This window comes from Sinocyclocheilus anshuiensis, unplaced genomic scaffold (assembly GCF_001515605.1).
Source record: "Sinocyclocheilus anshuiensis isolate Anshui unplaced genomic scaffold, SAMN03320099.WGS_v1.1 scaffold701, whole genome shotgun sequence".
In the NCBI taxonomy this organism is placed as follows: Eukaryota; Metazoa; Chordata; class Actinopteri; order Cypriniformes; family Cyprinidae; genus Sinocyclocheilus; species Sinocyclocheilus anshuiensis.
Window position 1 is genome coordinate 950,008 of NW_015539895.1, and position 19,258 is coordinate 969,265.

At 39.1% G+C, this 19,258-nt stretch overlaps 1 protein-coding gene across 5 annotated transcripts in view; it reads right to left on the minus strand.

Annotated features, from left to right (window-relative positions):
* Positions 1-19,258, minus strand: part of LOC107685930 (RNA binding protein fox-1 homolog 1-like) — a 171,668-nt gene that overhangs the window by 75,020 nt on the left and 77,390 nt on the right. Inside the window, exon 1 of one of the 5 annotated variants that reach the window (XM_016482694.1) lies at positions 17,229-17,479. The exons of the other annotated variants lie outside the window; for them this stretch is intronic. The gene's annotated coding sequence lies outside the window, so the exon portion shown is untranslated. Of the gene's footprint in view, positions 1-17,228; positions 17,480-19,258 lie in introns of those variants that run through there. 5 annotated transcript variants of the gene reach the window in all.

The following is a 19,258-nucleotide window of genomic DNA, read 5'->3' on the forward strand; positions in this document are numbered from 1 at the left end:
AATAGCGAAAAAAGCTTAAAATTAACCAGTTTTCTCCAACAGTTAAAATTATCGGATGCTAACATTGTCTTCCATGATGTGCAACACAAACACCTCTGCTAAAATCTCAGAAAAAGTAGTCTGGGGTTTCATGACCCTTTAAAAAGAATAGCTGAACATAAGTTCACAAATAAAATATATTGTTTAAATTGTTACTGCCTTGAGTTATTATTTTGGAATAAATATAAAATGCTTAAAAACACTAACTTGATGCGATTTATACATGGCTTTAATAAATATAATATTGATTACATTGTTAATGTAAAAAAATAAAATAAAATAAAATTGTTTTTTTTTTTCTTTTATTTTTCTGATACTGTAAGTAATGTTTATTTAACCAAGAAAATGTGACTGGGACATAAATGTACATAAAAAAAGAACACCATTTCAGAACACCACTGCATACCACACACACACACACACACACACTCTTCAGTAAATCATTGTAAAAATGTATGGTAGTCATTATTTTTTGTTCAGAAAAATATAAAAATAAACAGGTCACATTCTAATGTACGTGGGGGAAAAATTAAAGCTGGATCAAACTTTTGTTTTAATTCTTAAAACCCTTTCACACACACACACACACACACACACACACACACACACACCTGAGCTTTAATGACTCCCTGTTCAGCTGTGGTGATGTCTCTGATATCAGCGCTGGCCGTGTTCAGTCTGGACTCCATCTGCTGCAGCGCTCTGGACACCACCAGCCTGGACAAAACTACAGACACACAACGACAAAAAATGATTCACAACAAGACACCATTTGCACTTATCTCAGAACCTCAGAACTTTAAAAAATCCTTTACTATGTGGCATCATTTAGTCTTGCAAAATCCGCTAAACCAGTCCAGAGTGTCTGTGCTAGATATACTTAGCACAAACTTTAAAGTTTAACAGTCAATTATAAATGAACTAAAAGTAACATACAACAAAGAGAATGCCACAGCAGCAGGCCGACTCTAGGGTTATCTAAGCGAGCCGCAGAAATCTTAATTACAAGTTAGCGTCACCGCTATGCTTTAGCTGCGTGTGGGTAATTCTATTAGGAGATCTTGCACAGATGGCTCATGTCACCTTTGAAAACATCGCATACTTGGCTTTTTCATGTCTTCATTATGTTTCATCAACTGCAGATCATCCCCAGATCAATGACTTGTTTGTGATGTGGCGTGACGTTTTGTGGAGGGAAATTGTGTTTCTGTGGGTGCTGAAGGCGAAGTAGCTCGCGGCTAACGCACGCTAGCTTCAGTCTGGGATGGGGTCTGAGTCATCGCCCTGTGATCACAATGAGACATAAATTGGAGGGAAACAGTAGCACAACACTGCAAATGGCTATAATGTTATTTGGAGGATTGTAGCTTATGTTTTCTTGTGTGTGTGTGTGTGTGTGTGTGTGAAATACACAAATCTTCCTGAGTGAGGCTGAATGTTTAATAGAATAAAGAACATTTAATACATATTCACTTCACAAGCCGTTCTGAACAACCAGGTCAGCCTGTATGCACTTTGTATGCATGTGACAATCAGCAAGTGTACACTTGCATGTGTGTGCAAACCCGGTTTGGCCCTAATCTCCCGTGCAGTACATGAAGTAGAGATTTGTAGTCGCACATGCAATATGTCAGTTGTCACAGCCGTGAATGCGACAGCAGCATGAACGCAAAGTGCTCATCAGGCCAGCGCATCTCCTGCAGACACTCTGATGCTTGTCAGGTACAAGTGATTTTAATTACAGCCATTATTTACACAGCTGAAACAAAGTGGTGAGGTGGCACTGAACCAGGCTGTCAGGCAGCCACACACTCATACTGGCTGGAGAAAGCTCATTTCCTTGCCTTTCTCGTCTTCCTCTCCTCCATCCAGCCCACCCCCCATCATGGTCTTCTATTTCTCCCCGTCTCTTTCTCTCTCCGTCTCCCTGCCCTCCTCCCATTCTGGGTGAAAGGAACATTAATCACGCATCATGTTTAACCTTGGAATCATGTCATTTACTGTTAGCACAGCTGTCTACACTGTATCATATGAAGTTAGCCTAATATATATTATGACTATATTTATTTATTACACGGCTCACTGCAATACTTCATTCTGATTGGTCAGTTGCAGAATTCTGCTGTTAAATAATTTATAAAAGGACAGTTACACTGTATAATTGACTGCTTTTGTCCCAGGCATCTGATTTCCTACATGGCTGTGCTAGTTTCATGACAGCACTCTTGCTGTCTATTTCTCCTCACATAATAACATAATTTCAAGTCAAATCAATATTCCATGTCCATTTATTTATTTATACAGTAGCTGTATAATAAGAGAAGTAATGTAAAGTGATCTGATATTGCAAAATAAACCACTTTATGATGATACAAAACCAGACCACCCAATTTATTTTGTGATAAAGACATGGTGAATGTATCTATATCTATAAATATATCTATCTATATCTATATCTATCTATCTATATAAATGATTTTATATTCATAATTCAACTTGTCAATATATTATAAAAATTATATATATTACATTTGCATATTGGTTTGGTTCAGTACAATTATATTTTCGTAATATATGTAATTCAATTTCTTATAATAAAATAATTATACAGACAATGGAAAAATATATATTTTAAAATATTTGGAAAAAAATTATATTTTTATTATCATAACCATTAAAGTATTATTATCATAATCTAGATAAAAAAATAAATCCCAGATATAACATTTCTGGACCACACTGTATATTTTAAAGTCTCCATCTTTTCCCTCTCATTTAAAACCACTGGATTGAAATCATCCTCAGCTTTCAGGCCAGCTGCAAAATTCTTCCTCAGATAGCAGGAGCCGTATATTATCTGTGGATCAATGGCGAGTAAGGGGTTAGAACATTAATACTGTTTGATCAAAGAGCTGTCCTATTTCTAGTTTGTGTGAAGAAAAAAAATGTGGGAAAAGAGGAAAAAATGATAACAACAGTGGTAACAAGGAGAAAAAGGAAAAGTGTGTGTGTGTGTGTGTGTGTGTGTGTGCGTGTGTGTGATAGAGACAGAGAGAGAGAGAGAGAGAGAGAGAGAGAGAGAGAGAGAGAGAGAGAGAGAGAGAGAGAGAGAGAGAGAGAGAGAGAGAGAGAGAGAGAGAGAGAGAGAGAGAGAGACAAAGGCTAAGACTCTGGCAGATGTTGCAGGGTCTCTGATGACTGTGTCATGACAGATGTTGTGAAGCGTAGCTAGGAGAGGTATGACCAGGCCTAATGATTTCTGGAGCGAGCGCACAGGTACACTAAGAGCAGAACTAATCACACACAGATGGACACACACAGAGAGCTGCAGGAGCAGGCCAGGACACACAGATTTCTCTGCCAGCACCGAACTCACAGCCCTCCGGGAAGGCCAGCGAACGAGCTCTGTCTCCAATGGCTTTCTTTAATCATGACAATTAAAGCACATGCAGTTGGAAGCATGTCAGCGATGACCTAAACCGGATGTGACATCGTCAAATATGAAAACATACAAAAAAAAAAAAGATTTACAGTTAGGAGATCTGGTTGAACATGTGTCTCCTAATTAATCTCCTTTAAAAGCTAAAAACATTCAAGTTAAAAATAAATTAAAATAAGCTAGTTGACTAGTAGATGACTAGTCAAAAATTCTAACTCATCCCTACACATTCTGTTTCAGTAAAAATGTAAAGCCTTTAAACCGGCGCAATTTAATTGCATGCCGTTTCATGTGCAAGATTTATCTGTCCTTATCTGTATTATGGGAGCTGTGGATTAATTGCGTTTCATTTTCCCTATATTGGCCAATTTCATGCTTTTGCACAGTTTGAAAATATTTACACTAGTTACAAACAATTAATTCAATGGCTTGTTAGGCAGCCCAGTGATTTTCTGTGCGAGTGCAGAATGGAGGGTTAGCATCACGTGTGTGCATTCACATGTGTCTTCATGAGTGAGCTTGGAGAACTGCCATCTGTCATAATTACGCTCACCGTGTTGACAAGCCTCGCCGTCTAACAAGATACATCCCATTATTGCCAGATGTTTTAAAATTGCCATTATAAATGTTTACACTGTGTAGTAACCCGAGCTATTCGTTTCGACTAGCGACATAAAATACTCCAAAAGCCAGCATAAAAACATTAGTGTCAGCTGCTGTAAAAGTTGTGCTATTAATTTTAGCAGAGGATGCAACGTCTCTGAATATGGCCCATCTGTTATGGCATCAAATGGCCCAAATTACTTTACGAAAACAGTTCCATCAAATTATTTTCATCACCGTTTTCGCCGCAAACGCCAGCCGCTCAAAGTCAAAAGGTTGTTTTTCAGCATCATCCATGCACCATCACGTCCGCTCGGTACGCCTGCACAACTTTGAGTGCATATGTCAACGGTTAAACAGGCCACACATATGTTTTAGTTCTTTCTCCGGTGTGCCACTATTGCTGTGCAACGTTAGCACAGCACTGTGGGAATGTGAGGTTAAGAGGTGCAGTGAGAAGTTATCACTGTAAATGAAAGGTATGACTGGTGGAAGCCCAAGGGTTTACATGGGGTTATCGGGGGCTTCCACCCATCAGCATCTCCTGTCACACATCCGAAGGTTCCTGTGAAGTGTCATAAACTGCCGGGCCAATTTCAAGCCTCGCTGTGGCTCCCCGTAAAGCCCCCAGGGCCGTCTGCTTTACCAGAACTCAAAAGAAGCATTGCTGCTCTCTCCCTCTCTCTAAAGTCAATATATGTGGCTCTTTCTCTTCTCATATCAGGTGTTTTCTCATAGCTGAGCTGAGCCCATGATCATAACCCCCCTCCCATCTCCCACAAACAAGAGGCTGCTGGGAAATGTAGTCCTGTTACTGTGATTTTCTTAAAAGGGTAGTTCACCTAAAAATGAACATTTTGTCATTATTTACTTGCCCTCATGTCGTTCCCAACCTGACTTTCTTTATTTGAACACAAAAGGAAATTCTGAAGAATGTACTGCCTTTAAAAGGATGCAAAAGCATCATGAATATATCATAACATTAGTTCAGATTCTATATTACGTCTTCTGAATTAATTCATAGACTTTCATCAGGGCAGATGCCATATTTAATTTTACGCAGATGAAAACATGGCTGTGAGGGATAGAGTTAAATTGTTACAATAGCATGTACTGTATAAAGATACAACATTTTTTAAAATACGTTTTGTCAGTTGTTCAATTGGCATATTGTTAAATGACAGTACAATCGATTGAACTATCCCTCACAACCTCTTTTCATAATGGTCAAAAATTAGATATGGCACATGTTTGTGGGAATCAGAGAATTCATTGAGAAAATTCGACTTGAACGATTCATTCACACGCTATTTTACTTTATATTTAAGTCTTCTGAATTCATTCAATAGACTTGCATGAGGAATAAAGCCAAGTTTAAGTCATTATTCACTGATGATCTCATGATGCCGAACTCAAGCAACCAGATAAAGTCTGATTCGTGAATCAATCAATCAGTCCAGTTGTGTGAATCAAATCAAATGATTAAATGATTCAACTCATACAAACAATTTGTTCACATGCTATATTAAGTTTCATGTTTTCTTGAATTCATTTAATAGCTTTGCATGATAAATCAAAAAATTTAAGTCATTATTCATTGCTGATCTCACTGGGTCATTAACATAAACTCAAGGAACCAGGTCAGTTCTGATTCGTGAATTAATCATTCAGACCAGTTGTGTGAATTAAATCAAACGATTCATTGATTCAAGATTCAACTCAAACGAATGATTCGTTCACAGATTTCTGCATCAGTGCACCTGAACTGTCACAAACACCAAAGAGATCTTAAAGTTTATGTTTTCCTCACACAAAGCTATCGTGTGACTCCAGAAGACTGTATTCACACTGACCTTTTTTATAGTACTTTTATGGAGCTGTCTTATATATTTATGAAGCTCCAGACCCCATTCATTGTAAAAACAACTACTATCACTCTTCAAAACATCTCTTTCTGCATTCCATAAAGGAAATAAAGTCATACAGGATTGGAACAACATAAGGGTGAGTAAATGATGACCGAATTTTCATTTTTGGGCAAATTTACAGGCTGGAACGGTGCATCATAAGAACTCAGGTAGATCTGCGGATTTGCTCTGCGGTGGTTGAGCAGGAAAGCCGTGGCTTTAGGAGCTTTGTGTCAGCTGATCCCAGCACTGCACGGGCTCTGTAACACATACCAGGGAAAGCACAGGTCACTGGGCAAACGGGAGAGATGTGTGTGCGTGAATGTGTGTGAGAGACTTGGCCCTTGGCACGTTTTCCTGACGCAGAGTGGGGGTGACAGACAGAGCTGACAGGCCAACCTCTGCACTATGTAATAGACAGACAGAGAAGTGGAAACCACGCTCTGGCACAGGGGAATACAGACAAAAACATGGCCACTATATCACCTACACTCGGCTTTCTGACAAAACATATTAGCGGTGGAGTTCTCAGTGCACACCTCTGCGCTTAAACTCGCTGATGATCTGCATACGCACAGACACACACACTTAGCACATGCGCGTGTGACTGTGCTGCCGTGGGCCCGCCGAGCCTGCGCTAATTGCAGTTTTAATTGTTGTGGTGATTCTAGTGTGTCACTGATATATCTGATGAGTCTGACGTGACTTATTGACAGATCTCTAGAGCGTGCGCGCGACCTGACAAAAACGCATTGATTAATTACTAGCCATCCAAGACAGTTAACTGGAATGGAATGCGAAAACAAGCGGTGAGCAACTTTCGCCGAGCCGCAATCCTACCCTCGTTTAAACCCTCTGAGGATACATCAAACTATTTCTTTCCCTGCGTTTCCAAGGCAACGCTAATATATTAGCTCACCAGTGTTACTGGAAAGCATTTCACTTGACAGTTTTACAAATGATTTAAAAGCCGGCTTAGTATGTGAATCTCATCCACACTACAGTAAATCAGTCTGTGGATGAATCCCTCTCCAGCTGTCATGGAAGGATCGGGGAGGGGAAGAGGCTTCTTTTGCTTGTGGTCTTGCCGGAGAGGATAGTTTGGGTGACATATCTCCAGATTCCTGCTGTTCTCATCCATTGTTCACACTGTAGAAAAAACATGCAGACACTTGGGCCATTTGTTTTCACAAGGCTGAGTACATACAGTGAGGTCCAAAAGTCTGAAAACAGTAGCTTCTAATTAGACAAATGATATAGTCTGCATAATAATTTGAGGGGAAAAAAAACATTGAATTTAAAAAATAGCATGCATTTCAGAACTTCTCAGTACTTATTATGCCCCCTTTTGCTTTAATGACACTTGAGGAACATGAACTCCACAAATAGAATTAGTGCTATATACAGTGGGTACGGAAAGTATTCAGACCCCCTTCAATTTTTCACTCTTTGTTATATTGCAGCCATTATGTTAAAAAAAGCAAGAAGTAAAATCCCAGATTTCTAATTTGGCCTCTAACTTTTTTTTTAAACTAATGCTCAAAGTTTGGGGAAATGTATGTATTTATGTATGTATGCATGTATTTATTTATAGTTTTATTCAGCAAAGACAAATTAAATTAAGGAATGCCTTGTGACTAGCTCAGTAATTATGAGCTATAAACCTATAGTTACAATACCCCACGTAGTTGTGATCAGTGTATTTTGTTTATTCAAGTATCGCACATTTAGCTTAGCAACATGCTAATATCAAACTCTATTAAAATTGTGAGTAAACCTGTGAGTAGCGACAGTGTGCAGCACAAGTGCATTCCAAATTAGTTAGCAATAAAGTTCTATGACAGAGTATGCTGCCTTAAGTAGTCAGCAGGCAGTGAGGCAGCTCACTAAGTTTCGGAACCGAGCTACAATCTCCCAAAAATGTGGAGGCGAATGCTATTGGAGAGAAGCTCTGCTTCCTGTTCGTATCACAGCATGCGCGTAGCTGCTAATACTCATCTATTCTACAGCACTCTTCCTCTCCGCCCGCCGATGCATGACACCCTCTTACAGAGAAGCGCTCGCTGTTTTCTCTTTGTCTTTTTTCCCCCACCAACTCGTTTTATCTCCCAGAGTCTTTCTCGCTCTCCACCTCCATCTCTCCCCTCCCTCCTTCTCGTGTGTTTCCCTGCCCCTCTCCGACTGACCTCACTCTCCCCCAGACGGCGCAGGTTGGTGCTGGCACACATAACAATTGCAGAGGAGCTTCTAGCACTTACAGTAAATGAAGCTCGGGCAGCAGCCCACTGAGATGCATTAGATTAGGTAATTGAGATATGAGTGATGGTGCAGGCCGGCTCCTGCCGCAGAGGTCTTGGAAATAAGCATTTGCCGCATCCGGCGTATTACAGCCTCAGATTATGGAGGGCCCTGATAGAATAATGTCAGCCGAACACAGGGCTAAAATTGAACTGTCAAGAACTGTCAAATACACAATAATGTGCTTGGCAAACCCAAGTAATTTCGCCACTTTGAACTAGCTGACGGACTACCGCCGGACCCCATGCATTTCAGAGTGTGCTTTGAGAAAACAAGCATCCAATGCGTATTCAATTTGAGAAACTTGAGATGCTAATGATTTTAAGCAGAATAGCTTCCGTCGCGTCGCCTAACAGGATTTGCGAGGGGAAAACTTAATTGTTTCAACGCAGTTGATTTTCTTTAAACGAACACCTCGTTCCCTGCTGAATCTGCTGTGCCAGCATGCTAAAACAGTCACCTGTGTATAGATTAATGGTTTTAATTCTGAGGACTGGCGGGGCGGAGCCGCACGAATGTCCATATTTCCATCCGTGCCTCGCTAGCTGTGAAGTTAAATTGATTTAGGCCTTGGCATCTCTGAAACGAGATGCCGTAAATGACTTGGCTTCAGTTCAGCACGTTTTTCCATCACAGAATAAGCCAAAAAAAAAAAAAACACTAAAAAAGAAAAGACGCCTCGCTGCTATGCTGTAGAATTAATAAACTACACTATATAGCAAATTTTGGTTGTGTGGGTGTGTATATCGTTGACAAATGTAAACTATTATTGCACAGATCTACATATAAAGTTGGATATATATCTGACTTTACACACATTCAGTATTATAATTACGTAAAGCTCTCTCTCTCTCTCTATATATATATATTTTATGAAATCAGTTACATGATTGTTTATAGCATTGTGAATCATAAATTATGTTATCTATATAAAGTTGGATATATATATCTGACTTTACCTGTATACATACAGTAAACTCATGTAAAATCATTTATACAATACAGCAAATCTCAAATGTGACTGTTTATATAGTCTTAAAATGTAAATTATATTACTGTACAGCTCACTATATAAAGTTATGTATACTATATTGCAAATCTCAACTGCTTGATTGTTTATACTGTCGTGAAATGTATATTATATTATCTAACTATATTATAGATATAATAACTATATTATCGCCCAGCTCCAATCTCCTAAATGCGACTATAGCATTAAGCATGAAGATATTAATATAGTATAAACATTATTATCGTGATCTTCTGAAAAGCTGCTTTGAAACATTGTGTATTGGGAAAATCATTATATGAATAAGTTGATGTGACTTGACTATTCATGCATATTCAAGTTTTGGCTTATTTCCTTTACTTATAGAGTGTAGTCATACCTACGAACCTTACGAAAACGAAACGTATTATCACCAAATGTATAATTAACCTGTAAATCGTCCAAGCGTATTATAAAAAACAACTCTCCCGAGATATTTTTCTTCTTTCTGGATTGAAGACAGAGATATCATCACTTGAAATAACCCACAAATCAATACCTCACCATTAGCATGTGCTCACCAACTTCCAGTAGCAGCACTTCATTTAGGTAATGGCCTAAAAAGCCAGTGGGAAAAGAGCGGACTAACATGGCAGCCCCACGCAGCACACACAGCAGAGTGCACTTAAAGCACGGCAGACTAATTCAGGGCCAATTAACGTGTCTGTGGTCCACAGCAGCTGGGCTAAGTCAGGGGGCAGAGGTGCTCGGGACTGGAGCTGAAAAATTGTGGCAGACCTGAAGCAGGCCTTTCCTGAAAGAAATAGAGGAGGGGGGATGCGAGGGAGAGATAGAAAGAGGACAGCGGTCCACTGTCGGTCAAAGAACACAGTGCACTCTTTTTCCGCTAACCTTGCCCGACATCAATCACGCAAGCTGGAGGTAGAGTGAGAAGTCAACTCGGCCACTGATGAAAAATATCTATAATGACTGACACAGGGGCTTGTGTGTCGACATCGATGCTTTTATGGAGACCAGCTGAGGCAAAAACGTTCATTATGGACTTGTTGACTATTATGCGATTTCTGTTGGAGTTTATTACATTTAGTCCATGAATATGAGCTTTGAAGCCAACTATGTCCTAAATAAATGCACACACTTTTAACATATGTACTTATTTAAATTTTATAGTCTTTCTCCTCCAAGAAAACAGACCAAATAAGCATTGGCTACTCAACCTGCACTACACAGATTGTTCCCAGTCTCCCTAATGCTGATGTAGCCAATTAGCAAGTCATGGATCATTACTGTGACCTAACTTAAGAATAAAAAAAGAATGCAGAGATATAAAATGTTACAGCCATAAATATTTTTGTATTATTTATTTAGTAATTTAGTCATTTTAACACTTCAACTTATTTCAGTTAGTTGCCTTAGCCATGAGTTCAAGTTTTTTAATTCTCATCTAATATTTTTAACCATTTCATAAACCATTTTTAATGATTTTTGCGAAAAAATAAAATCTAAAGTCAGTCAATCATTTTAAAATGAATTTAATCATATCAACATTGTCATGTAAGGTATTAAAAATAGATATAAATTTTAAGATTTGCTAAAGATTACATTTAAAATTGTTAATAAATTATTTGTGTTTTTAAAGATGAACTTGAAGTGTTCGTTGGATGATGGCAAAATATAATTACTAAAAAATAGGGCATCCTCAAATGAATATCCAATACTGACTGATATTGACAAATTAGAAACCCAATGTTAGGTCTGACATATCATTGGTGCATCCCTTAAAAACATGTCAACATATGTCAGGAGACAGAAAACTGCCGTTTACACAACAAAATGAGTTAGATTCACTGTGGCGTGTGCATCCCCATCTTAAAAGTGGTTGTCTTTGGGAGGCATCTTGGCAGGGGCCATTAGATGCTCTGGCATCTCAACCATCCTGGAAGGACAGAGTCGCTGCCACTGGGTGGTAAGAACATGATGTGGAGAGCTAAGCGAAGGTATCCTCAGGACAAAGAGCAACTGCAGTGGGACAATGACTGTGAACAATCCGAGTGTTTTATTCATCCCGCTGTTGTCCTAGCTGGGGCTATCATGCATAAGCACGCCACCACAAACAAACTGCAGCCTGGGCGCCTCCACTGTTTCAACCTGCAAATTCCTTTGGCTTGTTTTAAAGGGAGATGCATCCCATTCTGTCAATGTCACCGCGGATATTCCTATATACAATGCAATTGAAGATAAGCCTAATCTTGCACACCCACACGGCATCTTCATTTTTTCCCCTATCAAAGCCGACAGTATGTACAAACCAGAGGATTAGCCACAGACTTCTATCTTTTGGAATAAACTCAAGCACAGTACGTGTAAAGTAAACCTAGCAAGGACAAAACACAAATATTGTTCAATGTATATTTAACATATTAATAATACAAAAAATCCAATACTGTGTATGGAAAATATGACAGAACATTTGATATTAAACGTCTACTTAATAATAAACAATTTAAATGCAAAAAAAGCCATTTGTGCACTACTTATGCAAAAATAATGCATAAGTAAAAAATAATTTGTCGAATGCTTCCTTCCGTTTCATGCTTTTTCACTACAAAACCAAGGCACAGACATGCTTTCTAATTTGAATAAGATTAGATATACAAGGTATTAGAAGATTCCTGTTGCATAAATACAGGGTTCATAACATCTGCGCTGGTGCACAGTGCCATTTGTGTGTTTACAAATTGAAGTAAATGGATTATGGAGGGCTTCTTTACAACACAGAGATCTACAAACAACACACAATTCCATGTAGGAGAAATTTCACGACCAAAATCATATACTTCCTTACTATATAGTAGGCGAAAAACAGTATGTGAGGCGAGTAGTATGTCCGAATTCATAGTATTCACAGGTGAAAAGTATCCTGATGACCTACTTCTTCTTCCCAGATTCTGAAGTGTGCATTCGTTGGACACTTTACTATGAATGCCAGTGAAATGACGCAACTGGTGCTGGTAGGTCATGTGACAGTAACAACATGGCAGATGTAGTACATCTGAATTTCATTCATACTGCCCATATACATACTATATAGAACATACTTTTTTAACGGTCATGAAGTAAATTCAAATTCAAATTCAAAGGTACTACGTAGTACCTACTCAAACAGTATGCGATTTCGGACGTACCGTTTATGAGCTAATTTCCTCCATGTCATTCATTACATGCTGCCTGTGTAGATGAAAAAACAATATTCAAAGTATGTGTGAAGCTGTTGTGCTTTAAAGGGTCATGAAACCCCCCGTTTCAGCACTGGTTAGTTCTCACCACAGTTTTAAAAAATGCTAAAAAAGTGGGCGTGGTGCGCAGCGGAGCGGAGGGGGAAGAGGGGAGACAGACAACACCCACAGCTTCACGTTCAGACAGTTTCATTTCGCTCCCATCAAGTTAAAAACACAAATAAATGCACAGCCATTTGCACTTTGCATCGAAAACATACATATGAACGCGCTGTTGCACCTCTGAGAACTTTTAAGGCTTATTCTGTGGCGTTTATATAAGCCTTTTGACGGGTTGTGTCACAGAGCTGTAAAAACGGTTATGCTCACCAAGTGAATGAATCGCGATTGTGCCGAACTCTTATTACAAAGCAAAAACAAACACTCTTCTTCGATCCATGAACGTTTCTCTCAGTTAATGTGCGTAATGTCATCTCACTGTCTGAAACGTCTGTCATAGCAAATCAACATATGCTGTTGTGAGTAATTAAGCGAAACGTCTTCTCATAGGATAAGAACACGCAGTCTCATGAATAATTTAATAGACACCAATGCGTCATCGATGTACTATAGTCCATTGCCACGTCACAAATTGTGACGTCAACATGTTGTAGATTTTAAACCCGGAAGATGAAAATAGCTAAAAAAAGCTGAAAATTGACCAGTTTTCTCCAACAGTTAAAATGATCGGATGCTAACATTGTCTTCTATGATGTGCAACACAAACACCTCTGCTAAAATCTCAGAAAAAGTAGTCTGGGGTTTCATGACCCTTTAAGAACGCAGATTAAAAACACAGATACCCTTTTAAAAGCTCATGCGGAACACAAACAAAAGTTATAAATAAAAAATGATATTCTTATTATAGTTTAGACTGTTTTTTTTTTTTTTTGCCAAAATGCAAATGTTTGATTTAAATTAATTCCTTTTCATCACATCAGCTGAAGGCCTTAATTCGGATCTTTTATTTTAATACTTGGCTTTACGGCATGTAATTGTATGATTTGCATTTTTTTTGCTCCTATTTTAAATAATCCATGCAACACACTGCCTGGCTGCCAAGCTGGCATCACTTTCTATTTAATCTTGTGAAACAGTCGCTTTATCTCCTTGTTCAACCTGGGGTTTATCTTTTGTTGTGGCACCGTACTATTGATGTGGAAATGTTTACAAAGCAATATACACTTGCCTATTTAGCGAAAGCAAGAGTTCAAGGTATTAATATGATCGTTTTTATCAGCTCCAGCATGCTTCACTCAGTCATTGACTTAATAACAGTTTTCTTTAATGGCTCCTTTGCCGAGGACGTCATGTCTTGTTAACAATGCCGTAGTAAGGAGGCAGCATTTATACGTATCGCCAGGAGAGCAGTTTATCTTTTGTTTTGTTGTGAGACTCGGTGCAGAACTATCGACCGTGGTATTCTCCTTTAACTCCCTGTGGGGTTGAGAGCGGAGCCCCCGTTACATCGGCATGTGCTCCATTATCATTTCAATACGAGTATGACACACCGGTATGCGGCGGAATGCTATGTTTCTATTTCCACTCCACAAACGATAGCAAACGGTGTGAGGTTTCCCCAACACCCTCCTCCTCCCCACTCCCTTTGCCCTCCCGCAAGCGAAACAGCAACGCTAGCAACTAGTGTAATGTGTGCCACGAGGCCCTGGCAGCACAGGACAGGCTAAGACTATAACCAGTTACATAATCGCCACAATAAACACGTTCCGATTGTGCTCAACACACAGCACTGAACTCCCACTGACGATAACAGAGAACGCAGCAACCCTTCGCCAGCTTCCAAGGGAAATAAAAGAGGGAGCGATCTAACTCTACACTTCATTCTCACACTTAAGGGCCATGCATTTTCCAAATGATGAAGCATATAATCATTGCGGCCCAGGGATATTTTACAGCCAACGTACACGGTGTTTGAACAGTCTGGATCTTTGTTAAGTCATGGGGAATAATCAGATACGCAAAATAGGCACTTGTTTTATTTTTCGAAAGCCTTTTTATGAATTAGTGTTGAATTATATTAAACATATTTATTTGAGAATAAATATATGTTTCATATTGAACAATGACAGATATAATCATTGCACCTGGGGATATTTTATAGTCAATGTACATGGTGTTTGAACAGTCTTGATCTTTGTTAAGTCATGGGGAATAATCAGATATGCTAAATGGGTACTTGTTTTATTTTCAGCATTTTTTTTAAATTCATGAATTAGTGTTGACATATTAAATATATTAATTTTAAAATTAATACTGTGATTTACTTTTTAATGTGAATCTATTTTAAAAGAAAAAAAATAATGAAAAAATGTCAAACACGCACACAGCAGCAGCATCACTTTGATTATATATTCTCTTTTCTAATTTCTGTCAAGAGGAGCTGCATTTGAAATGAGAGGACTGGCAGAAATCTGCATGATGTATTCAGCATCTAATGAGTGGCGGGGTGAATTGTAGGCACAGGGCATATGCAGCGCCCTGTGAAATCCCCTCTCCTGCACACTATGATTATTCACCCTCATGTAGCTCTGCACTTCCTCTATTCGGTCAAGCCCACAGGATTTACCAATCCAAAGCTATGACAGCTCGAGAAAAAGAGGCCTGTGCTCCTCCAGAAGGGTTCCCTGCTTTGAGACGCCCTGGCTCCCTTCACTGCCAGGGCTCGGGCGCACCACAACTGAGGCGCATCCATCTGTGTGCCTTATAGGTGCTGTGGAGATAACCAATTTTTCAAAGCACAACCAGAACTTGCATAATGCCTCATGCACCCACGTTATGACTCACTAAATTACATAAACAGAATGTGGGGTATTCTCTCTCTCTCTCTCCTTCTTCCTCGCTCGCTCGCTGTTTTTGCTTTTTTCCTGCCATTGTTATTTCTTCCAAAATCATTTTCGACTAAACAAAGCTACTGAAAACAATGTAATGAGGGTATAAAAAGACATGTTAGCTTATGGAGAGGATCATGTTTTCTTTAGGATGATGGGGGGGAGAGAATGTGCACTACAGTGTGGGAGATTAAACCACATACAAAAAGTGGGGGAAAATTCATTTAACTTAAATTTTAATCTGAAAATTAGTTCTCGTTTACAACAGACTTTGTAAACGAGAAAGTTTAACAATATATAAAATGTCAAATATTGTCCAATTGTCCAATCGATTGTCCAATTAAAACACAGCCATTGAAATTGAATAATGTTGCTTTTAATCAAATACAAAAAAGTTTTGTATATAAAGAATATTGTTGTATTGTTGTAAAATGTATATAAAAATATTAAATGACCGTAAATACGTTAAACAAGTGACATAACAGTAAACTACTACCACAAATTATGTTCCACATGAACAGCCAATTAAAACAGTTACTGAATTATATATTCAATATAATTATATATAAAATGTAAAAATATAATATAATAGATTGGAAATGAGTGGACAAATTTTTATTTACATTTTTTGGGACATATGTTTGCATTTTTACAAACATTTTTAATTTCATTAAATAAATTGGCATAAAATGTAAATAAAAACTAATTAAAAATACATGTATATCACAAGTAGCAAATACACTCCAAACCTTTCACACAAACAGCCAATAAAATACAACCATTGCACAATGAAAATATTAATATTAATATTAATAACAATAATAACAATGAAACTTGCAAATACACTTTGAAATTACAAACAGCCAATCCAAACACAGCCATGTTGTCAGAATTGAATGATATTTTTAACTGCTAATACTGCACAACTATGTGAAACCTTTGTAAAAGTTAAGAAGTACAATCACAGTCCAAAAATGTAAATACAAACTGTTGTTTTAACCAATTGGCTACATTCTAAACTCCTCCCACAAATTATGTCCCACACTAACAACCAATCAAAACACACCCATGTGGTAGACACTGAATGATGCGTCAGAAGTAAAATTTTTACCTTCTTCTGCAGTATGAACACATGGATCCACACTCTTAATCAAACACATCCATACCGAACATCGATTCACAAGCGTCCCTTCATGTGCAAGTCAAGTCACGGCCCGAGTGTGTCATGTAAAGTGCGTTAAGTTTAACTGTTAGTTGCTATTGCTCTCGTAAGTACTTTCCGATGCAGATAATCATTATCATTTTTGCAGCCTGAGAGAGTCATCAATATTCTAACAAAGGTTCAGAGAGGGAGAGCGAAAGCGTGTGAGGGAGAGAATTTCAACAAAACAAACTATAATTCCCCGCTATTTCAATTACCCATCATTAGCTTGTATTTCCATCACATTGCCATTCCCCCAGCAAAATAAAGGTCTCTCACACACATACCCATTAGCTGTGATAAAAGCATCCCTGGTGTTTAGCAACAAAAGCAACTCGCTGCTCTGTTAGTTGACTGATCACACTATGAGACCCAGGCGTCCTCTGACATTAACACGCACACACACACACACACACACAAACATGAACGTCCGACCACGCACCGGCACTCAACTGGAGTCCTCAGCGAGAAATTCCCTTTCCTTTGTTGGTCAGGTTTAGATGCAGGCATACTCAGATTGAAAATTTAATTAGAAAGCCTGCCGTATGCCCCCCACTTTAGCCCCGGGTCTCACGACACTATATTGATTTTAATAGATACCAACTCACCCCCTCGTGACGCGAGAGCTCTTGTGTGGAAGAATAGCTACCAGGCAGTGTTAATAGTGGCTGCACAGCTCCATGAAGCAACACTCATGCACTCTCACACTGAATGGAAAAGGATCATTTCAAACAGCAAGGCAAGAAACAAAAAAAGCCACACGCAAGGGGTAAGCACACAGCGAAAGAACGAGAGAAGGGAAAGGAGAGAGAGAGAGACAGGGAGGAGAGAGAGAGAGATGGGAAATTAATAATCCCAGAGACAAGTCCCCTCTGTGTTATTCATCAGGCTGCTTTCTCGCAAACTGCGGAGGAGCGGAGATATGCAGATGGGAGGGGCCAGCGGCACACTCCATTGGTTTGCGTGCCTCATTCCTATACATTGCAGCCAATCCACTTTTTTTTGCTGTGCCACTTCGCCTTGGAGGTACAAATATACAGTAGCTGCCTTGCGGTTTCACAGAGGGGAGAGAGGTACGGATAAAAGACAAATGAGGAGCTAAAAAGTGGGGGGAAGAAGGAAGAGGAGGAGGAAGGAGAGGGGCAGGCGTTGGATGAGGAACACTGCTTAGGGGCTCAGCAATGCTGCCTTCAGTTAATGCACTATTAACCTTATTTGAGCTGACTTCCCATTTGATCCTCTGCGGTAGGGTCACTCAATGGTGGGCAATTTCTTTCCAAATCACATCGTAATGAAATTGCTGCCTATTTCCCAAACCTATAATAATATGTAAAAAAAGAGGAAAAACGCACATGCATACACAAGCGAAATAACACAGGTGATGTTGGCTGGCTGCCCTTGCTGTCAGACATTACATGCAATTCCTTGCCTCCATTTTCCATGTTATAATGAATACATTTCACAGCTCACTTGCTCTAAAGTGTGGGTGGTACAGCATAACAACCTACACCATGTGAGAGAATATCTAACACTTTCACCTCTCTTTTTCTCTGGCGTTGCAGTAAAGCGAAGCAAGTCTCCAAACCTCCACACTCAGCCAAGCTCATCAATTATTGAGGCTGCACATCGGCCCCACAAAATCTGATGCTTTAAATGTAGTTTTGTGTTACAGTCTGCGAGAGCGAAAAAGCTGATGCAGAGGAAAGGCTTATTTCACTCCCGCATGCAACCGTGCCATCTCTGCCAGGGCTACGTCGTGTCGAACGGTCTGCGGATTAAAACCGTCTGCCGTCTTTCAGATTTTGCACCAGACAAAAAACGATGGCCGTTGAGACAGTGGCTTCACAAATGTTACTCTTAAGTTCTCTTTATTTTATTTTTAAAATATGCTAAAGATGATATTTTGAAGAATATTGGGGTACAAACAAAACATCTCTGACTTTCATTTATATGGGCAAAAATAATAAGAAAAAAGACATACATATTTCAAAATAAATTTCAAAATGTGCTCCACAGAAGAAAGTCATACAGGATAAGAACAATATGAGGGCTTCTAAAAGTTACTTACCATGATATTGCAAAAATGCAAAGCTTGTGGTGCAAAGCACTAAAAAATAAATAAATAAACAGTCAAGCACAATTTCAATTTCAAATATAGCTGCAAGCAGCGATGGCGGGCCCAAGCCGTTAGTGCAAATGCCACCCCGGTGGCATCAGGAGAACGGTGCACAGTGGGCACATGCATTTACAGTAACCCTCTGACAGTCTGTTTTTAGGGATACGGCAATTAAGGAGTTAATCTGAACCATCAAGACTGTGAAACACACATACACAGAACAATATATAAAACTTTAGTAACACTTTACAATAAGGTTTCAGTTATTCAAGAAATTCTAAGCATATTATCTGCTTCAAAATCACCAGAAAATAATATTCAAGTTTGACACATTGCCATGGCAACAATATTTCAGATTTCAATATCCCCTCACCAGTTTTACATCGGCCGTGTTTTGACATTATTCTGAAGAAGTTTGAAGCAAATCGGGTAAAATACATCAAGCTTTCCAACTGTGTTCCAGGGGGCGCCGTAGAACCCCTGTGCCACGCCCGGGTCCCAGCCTCTGCGGCGTCCTAATGA